The sequence below is a fragment of the Saimiri boliviensis genome, chromosome 8, assembly GCF_048565385.1.
Source record: "Saimiri boliviensis isolate mSaiBol1 chromosome 8, mSaiBol1.pri, whole genome shotgun sequence".
Classification (NCBI taxonomy): Eukaryota; Metazoa; Chordata; class Mammalia; order Primates; family Cebidae; genus Saimiri; species Saimiri boliviensis.
The window spans coordinates 50,912,332-50,925,810 of record NC_133456.1 but is presented as its reverse complement, the minus strand read 5'-3'; the positions used below and the strand labels follow the sequence as shown (position 1 = coordinate 50,925,810).

At 38.6% G+C, this 13,479-nt stretch overlaps 1 protein-coding gene and 1 pseudogene across 6 annotated transcripts in view; both read left to right on the top strand.

Moving 5' to 3' along the window:
- FHIT (fragile histidine triad diadenosine triphosphatase) overlaps window positions 1-13,479 on the top strand; it is a 1,474,674-nt gene that overhangs the window by 540,031 nt on the left and 921,164 nt on the right. The window lies entirely within an intron of this gene.
- The window catches only part of LOC141585378 (peptidyl-prolyl cis-trans isomerase A pseudogene), a 45,380-nt pseudogene extending 31,901 nt beyond the window's left edge, over window positions 1-13,479 (top strand).

The window sequence follows — 13,479 nt, the reverse complement described above, 5'->3', positions numbered from 1 at the left end:
CAACTTGATAAAGAGCTCCTTGAGATTAGAAACAAGGCAAGGATGTTCACTCTCACTGCTTTTATTCAACTAGTACTGGGAAGTCTAGCCCAAACAATGAGGCAAGAAAATAGAAGGCATGCAGTTTGGAAATAAATGAAATAAATCTTTATTTGAAGATGATATGATGGCCTACCTAGATAATCCCTAGAAATCTACAACAACAACAAAAATCCCAGAATTATCAAGGTAGTTCTGCAAGGGTTCAGGATGCAACAGTAAATTGTATTTTTACATGCTAACAAAGAATGTGCAGGAACCAAAATCAGAAACATTCTATCAATTAAAATAGTTCCAAAGTAAAGAAAAGATTTAGGTATACACTTAATAAAACAGGTACAGAGGCTGGGTGTGCTGGCTCACACCTGTAATCCCTGCACTTTGGGAGGCTGAGATGGGAAGATCACCTGAGGTCAGGAGTTCAAGACCAGCCTGGCCAACATGATGAAACCCCATCACTACTAAAAATACAAAAAATTAGCTGCATATGGTGGTGCATGCCTGTAATCCCAGCTACTTAGGAGGCTGAGGCAGGAGAATCACTTGAACCTGGGAGGTAGAGGTTGCAGTGAGCCAAGATCGCACCACTGCACTCCAGCCTGGGCAAGAGCAAAACTCTGTCTCAAAAATAAATAAATAATTAAATGAAACAGGTATAGAGTTTACATGCTGAAGTTACAAAATGCTGAGGAAAAAAAAATTAAAGATGTAAATGAGTAGAGACTTGGAAGGTTTACCATAGTAGATGTCAGCTCTGCCCAAATTGATCTTTGAGTAATTAAATTCCTAACAAAATCTTAGCAAGCTTATTTGATCTACATTTATGTGGAAATGCACAGGACCTACAATAGCTAAAACAATGTTGACATAAAATAAAGTGGGAAGAATTACTCCACCCAATATTAAGGCCTAATCTGTAGCTGTAGTAATCAAGCCAACATGGTTTTGGCAGAAGAATACACAAAATGGAACAGAATAAAGGACCCAGAACTAGATATCCATAAATACGCTCAAATGATTTTTGACAAAGATGCAACATTTGTCTTTCAACAAATGGTGCTAGAGCATTAGACATTCTTTGGGGGAAAAAAAAGAACATTAATCTAAATCTCATACCGTCATGTAAAAATTAACTCAAAGTGGATCATAGACTTAAATGTAAAATTACAAAAATTAAACAATAAACATAGGAGAAAATCTCTGGATGTAAGGCAAGGCAAAATGTTCTTAAATAAAATAGTTAGAATTTACCTAACCAAGGAGTAAAAGACCTCTACAAGGAAAACTACAAAACACTACTGAAATAAATCATAGACGACACAAACAAATGGAAATAAACATACTCCATGCTCAAGGATGGATAGAATCAATATTGTGAAAATGGCCATATTGCCAAAAGCAATGTACAAATTCAAGGCAATTCCCATAAAAATATCACCATCATTCTTCATAGAATTAGAAAAAACAATCCCAAACTTCATATGGAATGAGAAAAGAGCCCACAAAGTCAAAGCAAGATGAAACAAAAAGAACAAATCTGGAGGCACGTCATTACCTAACTTCAAACTATACTATAAGGCCATAGTTGCCAAAATAGCATGGTACTGGTGTAAAAATAAGCACGGAGATGAATGGAACCGAATAGAGAACCCAGAAATAAAGCCAAATATTTACAGCCAACTGATCTTCAACAAAGCAAACAAAAAACATAAAGTGGAGAACAGACACCCTATTCCACCAATGGTGCTGGTATAATTGGCAAGCCACATGTAGAAGAATGAAACTGGATCGTCATGTCTCACCTTAGGCAAAAATGAACTCAAGGTGAATCAAGAACTTAAATATAAGACCTGAAACCATAAAAATTCTAGAAGATAACATTGAAAAAAACATTCTAGACATTGGCTTAGACAAAGACTTTATGACTAAGAACCCCAAAGCAAATACAACAAAAACAAAGATAAGCAGATGTGACTTAATTAAACTAAAAAGCTTCTGCACAGCAAAAGAAACAGTTGGTAAACAGACAACCCACAGAGTGGGAGAAAATCTTCACCATTTATACACCTGACAGAGGACCAGTATCCAGAATCTATAAGGAACTTAAACAAATTAGCAAGAAATAAACAAACAACCCCATCAAAAAGTGGGCTAGAGACATGAATAGGCAATTTTCAAAAGAAGATATACAAATAGCCAACAAACATATGAAAAAATGATCAACATCACTAATAGGGAAATGCAAATCAAAATCACAATATAATACTACCTTACTGCTTCAAGAATGGCCATAATAAAAAAAATCAACATATAATAGAGGTTGATGGGGATGTGGTAAAAAGGAACACTTTTACTCTGCTGGTGGGCATGTAAACTAGTACAGCCACTATGGAAAACCATATGAAGATCTCTTAAAGAATTAAAAGTAGAACTACCATTCGATCCAGCAATCCTATTACTGGCTATCTACCCAGAGGAAAATAAGTTATACAAAAAAGATACTTGCACATGCATGTTTATGGCAGCACAATTTGCAATTGCAAAACTATGGAACTGAATGCCCATCAGTTAATGAGTGGATAAAGAAATTGTGATTTATATATACCATGGAATACTACTCAGCCATAAAAAGGAATAAAATAATGACATTCACAGTGTCTTGGGTGGAATTGGAGATCATTATTTTAAGCAGAGTAACTCAGGAATGGAAATGCAAATATTCTGTGTTCTCACTCATAAGTAGGAGCTAAGCTAGGAGGATGCAAAGGCATAAGAATCATACAATGGACTTACAGAGACTCAGGTGAGGGGGAAGGCTGGTGAGGGATAAAAGACCCCAAATTGGGTACAGTGTATGCTGTTCAGGTGATGAGTCTACCAAAATATCAGAAATCACCTCTAAAGAGTCTATTCATGTGACTGAATGCCAACTGTTTTCCCAAAACCTATAGAAATAAAAATAAAATTAAAAACTGAAGCATTCTTAGATTTAACACCAATGACATAATCTGCAAAAGGAAAATTGCTAGATCGAACTTAATCAACATTAAAACTTTTCTTTGTGAATGCCCAAGTGCAAAGAAGGAAAAGTTAAGTTACAGGCTAGTTGGAAATATTTGCAAACCACATATTCCACAAAGTAATATCTAGAATACAGAACTTTGAAAATTCAATAGTAAAAAAAAAAACCCAGTCCAATTAGAAAATGGACAAAAGGCATGAAGAGACATTTCACAGAAGAGGATATGCAGATGACAAATGAACACATGAAAAGATACTCCACATTATTAGCCATCAGAAAAATGCAACTATAAACCATAATGAGATATCATTACACAGCTATTAAAATGGCTAAAATAAAGAAAATTGATAAGGAGTGGATTCTGGGAAGATTGAAAAGTAGGAAGCACCAGGAATATATTTCTTCATCTAGAGAACGACTGCATGGCATAATCTGTCTGATGTAACTATTTTAGAACTCTGGAGTCTGTTGAAGGCTTTTAATTTCCAAGAGAAGGCCTGGACACTAAATTGCTCTTAACTGTGGTTGATCTTAGCTCTTAGCATAGTATCAGCTACTCATACCCAATTTGCAGCCAATGGCAGGCAGCCTTGCATGGATTCCAGGAGCAGCCTGCACACAGTTTATGAGAGCCAGGGTGGACAAAAAGGATGCTGTCCTTCAAAAATCAGGAATCTGCCCTCTGGAAATGTATCCTCAGGAAATTGGATACATTGTTGTGAAATGTACCTAATGGAAGGCCATGTGATTAGAACCACCTAGCAGATGGTGGTGGATATGGAATCTGATCAGATATTGATGGTGATCAGATATTGATGATAATCAGATATTGAAGATGAAAAATTCTGGATAAACCAGCCTAAGAGGATTCTTGCTAAAATTGGGCAATACAGAGAAAGACACAGAAGTCCAGAAGTTAAGTCCTGATTAAGGGAGAATCAGGCGCCTGATTAAAGTTTGGTCAAGGAGAGACTCTTTGTCAATAGCAGTAATTTCAATGTACATAGATGATACTTAATACATATTTATTGAATGGGTAAGTGACTTAGCATCATTTCACCACTACATGATTCCTTTAGTCACTGACTATCTGCCAGATGCCTGGGTTTGCAAAATGAGAAAATGAAGGACTCAGGACAAAGAGCTCATTTTGCCTTTGCGCGGTATCAGTATCCTCCCAACTGAGGTCAGTGTTTCCCAAGTGGGATGTGTTGGCATTCTGAGCAGAAAAATTCTTTGCAATGTGGTAATAACGCACTATAGAACTTTTAGCAACATTTCAAAAACTCTCCAAATGTCAGCTTTACCCTCCAATTGCTGAGACAGTAAAGAAATGTTGGCCAGGCAGGGTGGCTCACGCCTGTATTCCCAGCACTTTGGGAGGCCAAGGCATGTGGATCACGAGATCAAGAGATCAAGACCACCTGGCCAAAATGGTGAAACCCCATCTCTACTAAAAATACAAAAATTACCTGGGCGCGGTAGTGGGTGCCTGTCATCCCAGCTACTTGGGAAGCTGAGGCAGGAGAATCACTTGAACCCGGAAGGCAGAGGTTGCAGTGAGCTGAGATCTTACCACGGCACTCCACCCTGGTGACAGAGTAAGACTCTGTCTCAGAAAAAAAGAAAGAAAGAAAGAAATGTCTTCACTTGCTTCATTTCCTAGTGCTTCCTAGGGACACTGGTTGACAACCAGCACTTGTCTCTTTCTGGTTGTTACAGCTGCAAGAGAACTTGAGGATAAACGTAATTCATGAGCTACATCCCATATCCTGCCATGGCATGGTTGCATGTATGTTGTAAAAGGAAATAGGACTTCCTTGCCTTCTGAGTGGCTCTAAGTTCGAGTTCAAATTTGTCTAAAGTATTCATTTGGCTTTTATTTCTGCTGGTTGTTCTTTTTTGTGGACATGAAAAAAAAAATTCCTTTTCAGAAAAATGCTGCTGAGCACAGACCAAAGAGCACTCTGCAAACCAACCTTTTTCAATCCCAATAGAAGAAAAATATTTGAAAGGGAAAAGTATTACGGGATTATTTTTGTCAACATGAAAAATCTCTTGAAGGGACAATTTCCTCTTGTTGACTGGCAGAAAAACAACAGTGTTAATTAAGTTGCCTTGTTAAATCTGAAAGAATGTACATAGTTAACGCTGGAAACCCTTTGAATTGCCTTTGTGGAAAAGCATCAAAGGGCTCTACGAGCATCTCCGTTAGAGAAATGCTGCAGCTTGAGCTTGGGCCAATGGGACCTTTGGGAAGAACTCTTGGGGAGGTGGAGGGCGGAGAAAGCCAGAATGATGTCATATATTGAGCGCTTGACAAGTTTCTTTCCTTTTCCTCCTTTCGCTTTGGAGAGGGGAAGTATGTGAGTTTGAATGGAGAGTCTGTAGAAATGCCCCGATTCGAGTGCGGACGTCCTCACACTTGCTATCTTGGCCCATGGTAGCAGGTAAGCTTTCTAGCTGTGGGAACAGGAAGAACAAATCTTGCCCCCAGTAATAGAGTTCTTTCAAAACAGCCCAAGCAAAGTGTGCAGTTTATATAGAAAACAACAAACACAAAACGATTGCATTAAACAATGAAAACACTGTGTTGCTTTCTCATAAATCTAGTTCTGGGATAGGAATTTTTGGGTGAAGAGAGAGCCCCAGAAGCATAGAAGAAAGACATTTGAAGTAAAAACAGGAATTCAGAGCTCCTGCTTTTGTCCGCTGCTTGAGTCTTAGATGAGATGAAGCCAGCAGCTCTGCTAAGTTGCAGTGCAAAGGCTTACATGGCTTCTTGGGAAAAGCACTTTATTTTAGATTATAGCACAGTGGCTATGGTTTAAATACTAGGGATTGTAATTGAACTCAGAACCAACATTTTCTGTGAACACAGGGTGCAGTAATAAGTTTACCCAGGCTGTTCTAAATAATATGGATGCCAGGCTTTCAGGACCGAAAGGTGTAGTAGCCCAAACATGGAATCACTAGTATCTTGCCAACCTTCCAACCACTGACCCGTTCAAAAATACGTTGTAGGAAATGTACCCAGCTGTGCATTCAAATGTACACTTGCTGTCTGCTTTCTGTGATATTAATATGAAATGACCAGGAGAAATGCAATTAGCACTAGGAAACCTTTTGTTCAATTCCCATCTTTATCTAGGGTCATGACAGAGCTTGGGTGTGGAGTTGGAAGAGAATACAGAATAAATAAAACAGTTCCTCTCGATACTGGATAATCTTTGATTAGATAATGAAGGTGATGTGCTTACCCTCCAAACCCCAAATGTCATCCTGTCATTAGGCCCTAATGAAAGCTTAATTGTTCTGTTGGGATAAAATGCTGTGCCTCATTTCCGTACACTGCATTTGCTCTCTCCTCGTTATGAATAAATCCAGTTATACAAAATTCAGTATTCCTCCAGATTTGCCCAGCAGCTTAGAAGACAACATTTCATACAGGCTCAATTATTTATTTTTGTTTTTAGTAAAAGAACTTGTAAGAATATACTTACTCTTTTTATAATCGTATTTTGGAGTTGTTTTTTATGAAAGGAAAAATCAGCACGTAGTTAAAAATCAAATGGTTTTAAACACTTATAGTGGAAAGTAACAGGCCGGGCACGGTGGCTCAAGCCTGTAATCCCAGCACTTTGGGAGGCCGAGGCGGGTGGATCATGAGGTCAAGAGATCGAGACCATCCTGGTCAACATGGTGAAACCCCGTCTCTACTAAAAATACAAAAAAAAAAAAAAATTAGCTGGGCATGGTGGCTCATGCCTGTAATCCCAGCTACTCAGGAGGCTGAGGCAGGAGAATTGCCTGAACCCAGGAGGCGGAGGTTGCGGTGAGCCGAGATCGCGCCATTGCACTCCACTTTTAAACATTTCTGGTTTTACTTCCATATTGCTAGTAAACACTTATTTATTTTTTATGTTATCTACTGATTTTCTTCTAAAGACAAGAAGTATTTGGCTTACTTACACTAACCTTGTCACGTGCTCCCACCATAACATGACATTATTCTCAACTTCTATTGGGCTGCCACTTCTAAATTGTATGTATATCTCCCTTGATTGGTCCATCAATCTAGTCTCTGTCTCTCGCCTCCACATATCAAAGGATGAGATATGGGCACTCAATACCCTTTTCTTCACTGCTTTTCTTTCTCTTCGACTTTCCATTCTCATTCAGCTATACTATTATTTTTACATTGTCAAATTTTATTTATATTTGCTCTGTCACCAGAGTCGTCTTTCTTTGTGATTTTCCCAAAGTTGGAAATAATGAAAATATTTGCACAGTTAAGATTTTCCTGAATTATTTAGTGCTGACCCACATGGCCTCCTTAATTCCTGTGATACTCAAAGGAGATTGAGTCTAGAGTCAGGTTCAAATGGATTCTCTTCCTTGAAATCATTTTATCAAAATCATTCCACCTTTTAGTTTCTGTAATATATATTTCAAGTGTTCCTTATAAAGTTATTTTTGTTTGTTTTTGCTGGAATTTCTGATGTTCTGTTGCCTTTACTGAGTATACACCTCAATCATATATTCAAGGTTTTTCAAGCTCATAATTACACTCTTGGTTCTGTCTCTTATAGACCTCCATTTTGCTCCCATTTGGACAGGTTGCTCTCCTAGACATGCTGTGTAGAGTCATCCTGAGATATGCCCATTGCTCTCTAGGGTTGGAGTTGCTGTTTGCTGGATTCAGTGGGTTTTCTTTCTTTTCTAATTTGCCTTCTGATTTTGCTATTAACTTTCTAAGAAAGGGGGTGTATTAGGCCATTTTTGCATTACTGTAAAGGAATACCTGAGACGGGGTAATTTATAAAGAAAAGAGATTTAATTGGCTCATGGCTCTGCAGGCTTTATAGGAAGCACGATGCTGGCATCTGCTTGGCTTCTGGAGAGGCCTCAGGAAGCTTACAATTATGGTAGAAGGTGTAGGGGAAGTAGGCACATAACGTGGCAAAGACTGGAGAAGAGGGAGAGAGTGAGGGGAAGCGAGGTTCTACACATGTGTACTCAGAGCAATAGCTCACTTGTCACCAAGGAGATAGCCCAAGCTATTAAAGAGGGGCCTGTCCCCATGATCCACACACCTTCCACCAGGCCCCAGCTCCAGCACTGGGGATTATATTTTGATGAGATTTGGGCAGGAACAAATATGCAAACCATATCAGGGTGAATGGGAGGTAAACTTTCTGCTTCCTTGCCGGTTTTGAATTTTTTATTTTGCCCTCAAAACACAGTTGATAGTTTGAGTATAGACTTCTGTGTTGAAAATCCTTTTCCTTGTCTTTTAGTATCCAATCCTGCTGCTAAGTCTGATGCTACTCCAATTCTTACTTATTTTGTAGGCCACCTTCTTCTTCTTTTTTTTTTTTAACTTTTCAGGAAGTTGTTAGGAATTTCACTCTTCTACCGCTTCACAGTTAATTCTTCTTGGTATTGAGTAGATTCCTATACTTTGAACATTCATATTTCCCTTTAACTCTGGGAAATTTTCTAATTTAATCTCTTTGATAATTTCCTGCACTCCAGTTTCTTTTTTTCCTATTGTGAAAATTCCGTGAGCCATCCTTAGACCTCCTGGATTGTTTATCTACATATCTTAATTTTTTCTCACTTACTTCTGTATTTGCTCTATAGTCTAGGAGATTTTTTCCAACTTTGCCTCCAAAGTTTCTATTGAATTTTTTATTTAAGCAGTTATATAATTCCAAAGAGATCTTTCTTATCTGATTATTCCTTTTAATAGAACTACTGTTTTTGTTTGGCAGTTACCAGATCTCCTCAAATCTTTTTTAAGCATATTAACTAGATTTCATTTTTAAAGTTTGTGTCTTTCCCCTAAACTACAGTCATGTTTTCTGTTATTTTCCTTGCTCATTTTTCTATTCTGTGGTAGACTTTCTTGTCATATTAAATTTCTAGTGATCTATGGTGTGTGTGAAAGAATGAGGCAATAAGAAGGCTATTGGTGGGGTCTGTTTTTAAGTGGGTGGGCCTTGTGAATGACAAGCCTGAAGAGTTTCGGTTTAGGGTGTGTGTATGGGAACTGGGTGATCTCAATGTGCTAGAGTACGGTTTTTTTGGAGTTTTGGGGGGAGTTTTTTTTTTTAGATGGAGTTTCACTCTGTCACCCAGTCTGGAGAGCAGTGGTATGATCTTCGCTCACTGCAACCTCTGCCTCCCAGGTTCAAGCAATTCCCCTGCCTCAATCTCCCAAGTAGCTACGATCACAGGCACCTGCCACCACACCCAGCTGCTTTTTGTATTTTTAGTAGACGGGTTTCACCATGTTGGCCAGACTGGTCTCAAATTCCTGACCCCAAGTGTTCCGCCTGCCTGTGCCTCCCAAAGTGCTGGGATGACAGGCGTGAACTATCATGCCCAGCCTAGAACGAGATTTTAACACTTATGATAACTGTCCTGGTTCTCTCCAGACACTTTTTTATTGCCTTGATGCTAGTTCTTGGCCTCAGGCTAGTCCACGTGGAAAGGCAGGGTGAAAGGTGGTCAAAGTTACTTATACATCCTGACCTGTAATTAATCCCCCTCTTTTCATCCCCACCAATCTCTTCTGTCCTGTGTTGCACCTGCTATTTCTGAGGTCTGATTCTTTCTGGAATAATCAAGCAGGTCAGCCCTCCTTTGCTGCGACCCTCTTTCAGGCTGTGGTTTCTTTTGCTGTGGTTCAGAAGTCAACAGACTTCTTTTCAAATCATTCATCTTCTAACAGCTTTTTTCCCATTCTCTTTGTGGTTATGAGTTTGCACTTTTGTATTTCTTTAGTATCATTTAGAAAGTACTTTGGGTGGGAAAGGAAGTAAATAGGTTTGCTCAGTGGACCAATGTGACCCAGTACACTATTTTTAAAGAGAGAGTTTGTGCTCTTTATATGCCACATGCCAAAGAAATGCCATGTAGCTCTTCATTTTATGTCAACCGTTTGTGAATCTGATGCTTGGAATGACAGATGCAGAAAGTTGCAGGGACATTTCATTAATTAGTCAGATCTTACACAAAATACACTTGGAAAAAAAGTGTGTTCTGCTCTTTATTTCTACAGCCTCCAACTGATCAGGCCAGGAGTTTTTGTTTCCTAAGCTTTAGTGAAGTAAGCAAGGTTATTAATTGATTTTAAGAATTCATTATTTATTTATTGAAAAAAAAAGATTGGATCTATCAAAATGCTTTCCTTTTTTCTCAGTAAATAAATGAGCCAAGACCTCAAGAGTAGATCTGCCAAAGGAGAAACACAATGGCCAGTGGGCACATGGATTTTTTCAAGGATAAAGATTCAAATTAAACTAAATTTGAATTTAATTTAAATTTTAATTTATGTCACCTGTAAACTTAAAGTACTTTTTACTGAAAAAAGGATTATAAAATAGGTGCCTCTATGTACTTTTGGAAGGAACAACAAAATTTGTGATAAACTTTCTGGTAATTTAAAATGCTCATAGTATTTAATCTGGCAATTCCCCATCTTAGGAACTCAAGACAAGACAATAATCAGAAATTAAGATCAAGATGGATTTCTTACAATGCTCATTATAGCACTATGTGTAATAGAAAAACCCTAAATGGCATACATAAAGAAAAAAACCTAAAATTTGGCACATCTATACCATGGAATATTATTCATACATTAAATGTTTTTAAAGAGTTTTTAATGAATTTGTAAAATGCTTAGGTATAATTTAAGTAAAAAAACAAAACTTGGAAATGGTATATGTATGAAGTTGTCAACCACTCAAAAATCAACAAAACCTAGATGGAACCATAGAAACGTTTTAACTGTGGTTGTCTTTTGTTGGCTGCTTTGTACGAGATGTTTTCTTTTTTTGTTTGTTAACATTTTGTTGCATTTTTCAGATGTTTTACAGTAACTATGTTTGGTTTTGATAGAAGAAAAAGAAAAACACTTTATGTGCCTTTGAAAGTAAACCTTTTTTTTTTTTTTTTAGATGGAATTTCGTTACCCAGGCTGGAGTGCAATGGCGCGATCTCGGCTCACTGCAACCTCCACCTCCCAGGTTCAGGCAATTCTCCTGCCTCAGCCTCCTGAGTAGCTGGGATTACAGGCACGTGCCACCATGCCCAGCTAATTTTTTCTATTTTTAGTAGAGACGGGGTTTCACCATGTTGACCAGAATGGTCTCGATCTGTTGACCTCGTGATCCACCCGCCTCGGCCTCCCAAAGTGCTGGGATTACAGGCGTGAGCCACCACGCCCGGCTGAAAGTAAACCTTTTAAAACATCACCAAATGACCCACATAGCTTTTTTCCCTTGAACTTTTTACCTTTTCTATCACAGAAGCACAAGTCGACTGCATAAAGTAGTATATGTAGTGTTTTCCATTACTGAAAATATTTCTCATGCATTTGGAAAAGCTAACTGGTATATTATGTTAGATTTGCTTCCTTTTTCTCTCTGTATTTCACATCAGATGTCAAAGTTTGATTTATTTCAACAGTAGCTAAAGGAATATTCAGAGTCTCCAGAAAGGGGAAGCTACAGCTGTGTCTTGAAAAGAATTAGAGCTGAAGTGTAAACTGTGGACGGACTGCCACACCCTCGGTTTTAGTCCTGGCTGGCTCACTTGATGACTGGTCTGGGCTTTCTCTCGTGAAAAACGAGGACTCTGAATTGGGTGATCTGTAAGGCCCTCTTAGGTTTCTTACTCTGACATTGCAAATTCCTTACTCTGAAATAGACCAAATGTAACGAAGATACAGAAATGATTGAGTGAGAGGCACGTGTTCTAATAGCATGTTTTGTTGACAGTTTCTATGCTTTAAGCAGAGAACATGGGCTTTTTGAATTAATACTTTTACATCCACTTGAACAATGAGACAACAGAGGTACCACAAGCCCAAAATAAAAGACACTGCATTTTAGGCCTAGAAAGGACACTGCTCTCAGAAGCACAGTGTAGATAGACTGAGTTTTCTGGCCCACAGAACATAAAGATAAGTTCTACAGTGATTAATTCCGGTGCATTTGTTTCCCCTCTTCGAGAAGGTGTACCTAGTCGGTGGAATTTTCTGTAAAACCAAGCCATTATGGGACAGTGGCTGGTGCTTTGTGCAGCGAAAGCTTTGTAGGCCCCGATTGACGTCTGCTTTTCCCAATGACTGCCGCTACCCCTCTATCCTTCCTACTGTATTACAGATCCGAAATGGAAATTGCTAGGTTTTTTTTTTTTCCACATTATAAAAGTAATACCTGACTGTTTTATAAAAATTAAAGTTAACAAATCCAACACAACAGAAAAATATTAAAAAGTATCACTTATCCTACTACAACAGCAATAAGCTTGATTAATATGCAGGGAGATTTTTCTCCCTCACTTTCCTATTCACACACACACACACACACACACACACACACAACTGATACATCCAGTAATGCTATTTTGTTGTTTTATATTACAACATATCATGTCCCTAGAATTTGACATCATCATTTATAATTTCAGGATAGTATTACATTGTATGGGTGAAATGTATTACAGTTGCTTGGATCACCTCCTTCGACTGCCTTCTAGATTATGTGCAACTTTGGTTCTTAGAAGCAATGCTGCAATGAAGAATGTTGTATGTTCATCTTTGCACTGTTCTTCAATCATTTCTCAAGGAAAATTTTGTGAAAATGGAATTTCTATGTCAAAAATGTATAAAATATATGTGTGTATCTGTAGGTGTGTATCTATATGTATAGATACACACATAAACACACACATATCCAATGCTAACTGCCCTCCATAAAAGTTGGACTATTTATTCTTCCACCACTGCCACAGCTTTATTCCTCCACATGCTCCTTATCACTGAGTGAACCTCAGATGTTTCCAACTAAAGAGGGGGCCGACAAGCTCCACCTGAGAAGGGAGTCTCTGACTTAAGGCAGGCGTAGACGCCATTAGGAAGGTCCGGTTTGGGAGCTGCTAGTCGGAGTTCTGACTCGCTCCTTTGTTAGCATGTTGTGTCCTGTTAGCTCTGTCAGCCTTTGAGATTTTTTGCAGAACAAGAAAAGCAAAATAAGGTGGTTTTGCCTTTGCTCCTGGGATGCTTCATCAAGTAACAGGCGTCAAGGTTTTGACTGTCTACTATACGTAAGTGCCCCCACTTCTGATTTAGCTGGCATGTAGTTGGTATTTTCACAATATTTCATGTTGTATGTTTGTTTGCTTTAGGCTTCTGCCCTCCCCCAAATCCTTCACCCCTAGCTCCTAGACTGTCCCCCTGCTCCGCTAGAGCAGGGAGATAAAGTACCACGCACAATCGTTCTCAAGTCCAGACCATTGATTTCCCTGAGTTTAAGCTGGCAACATGAGTCGTTAACCCTGTTAGAAAAATACACGTTGGTTTTACGATTCCCTTACACACATAATGGGCTCTAATTTCAAAG